This window comes from Procambarus clarkii, chromosome 24 (genome assembly GCF_040958095.1).
Source record: "Procambarus clarkii isolate CNS0578487 chromosome 24, FALCON_Pclarkii_2.0, whole genome shotgun sequence".
Lineage (NCBI taxonomy): Eukaryota > Metazoa > Arthropoda > Malacostraca > Decapoda > Cambaridae > Procambarus > Procambarus clarkii.
The window spans coordinates 19,172,582-19,174,350 of record NC_091173.1 but is presented as its reverse complement, the minus strand read 5'-3'; positions in this window follow the sequence as shown (position 1 = coordinate 19,174,350).

Sequence of the window (1,769 nt, the reverse complement as noted above, 5' to 3'; positions counted from 1 at the left end):
TGATCATACCAACCATTCCAATAGTGTCATCATCAGACGTACCAACTCAACCAGTGCTACTGTTATCAGACTCACCAACCTTACTGATGTTATCGTTATCAGACTTGCCAACCTTACCGACGTTATCATAATGGGTGCCGTCTATCAGGTAAGGGAGGCAGCATTTTCTCCTGGTACAAATATGGCGGTCAATATTGACTGGTCAGTTCAACATATATTTTTAATGTTGCTTTTTTTCATTGGGAGAATATGGGCGAGTTTATTTCACATTTGATCGTCTTGTGAGCGAACACTGATGAGATGAACAACCTGGAGATAACAATCAAATGAGAGACTGAGAACGATGCGTGGTTGATTAGGTGATGGACCTGGAGGCAAGGGGAAAAGGAGAGAGAGAGAGAGAGAGAGAGAGAGAGAGAGAGAGAGAGAGAGAGAGAGAGAGAGAGAGAGAGAGAGAGAGAGAGAGAGAGAGAGAGAGAGAGAGAGAGAGAGAGAGAGACACACACACAAAAACAAAACAAACACACTCCAACATCTATGACGAAATAAGGGGAAAAAAAATTGTTAATATGATTACATATTTGATGGAGCTTCATCATACTCTTCTTCACCTTTTTTTGTTTGGTTAAGTTTGATTTGATATCGCGATAGCAACGATATATATATATATATATATATATATATATATATATATATATATATATATATATATATATATATATATATATATATATATATATATATATATATATATATATATATATATAAAGTTCTCGGTTGTCTCCTCCTGCTCGATATTCATCACAGGAGGCTGAGGTGCTCCGGAGAGGCAATTACAGCCATGTGGTTCCCTCAGGTCAGTGATGCTGGAACTCAGGTGGACGGGGGCGGGCGACATAGTTCCCACGGGAGCTGAGGTTGTGTGAGGTACCCAGAGGCATCCAGGATCAACCCTCCCGGTGTGTGTGTGTGTGTGTGTGTGTGTGTGTGTGTGTGTGTGTGTGTGTGTGTGTGTGTGTGTGTGTGTGTGTGTGTGTGTGTGTGTGTGTGTGTGTGTGTGTGTTCACGGGGGCTAGGAGCGCTTATGGTCGTCGAAAGGGGAAGTCCCAACCGTGGGATATAGGCAATCGGAGGGAGATCGCTTGCACAGTAGAGAGGATAGAGTCTGAGCTTGAAGAGTAGAGATGGAAGACAGGGCATAGGCAGTAGAGAAGGCAGATAGAGCTTGAACAGGTTGAAAAGGACGTCGAAGGTGGGGACGTGGGGGGGGGGGGGGTGGCGCCCCCTCTTACTGTTAGGGAATAGGTAGTTCTAACGGAGATGTTGCAAACGGGAGAATACATGCTACTTATAATATTAGGAAAAGGTGGATAGGTTGGATGGGAATTAACGTAGAATGGGAAGGGAGGTGAGAGCTGTGGGAGGAAGTGAGAGTATGGGAGAACTAGAGAGTGTGAGAGGCCACAGAAGGGCGTGTGAATCTTGCAGTGGAGTTCGTGCAAACATCCTGGGAGAGGAATGCTACTGGACTGCTGCAGGGTTGGATAGATTAGGTTGTGGAAGAGAGATGGAAGGGGGTTAAGACAGCCGGAGGGACGTGTGAAGACGGCTCATGCTTGGTGCCCAGTGATGGGAACTCTGAAGAGATAGGTAAAAAGGAAATAGTAGCCAAAGTGAAGACTTCAAGAAAAATCCACTTGTCTCGAAATTTTAGGAATTGAGAAGGTACTCGAGTCGGAACTGTATTTGGAGGTCGTCCTTGAGAGACG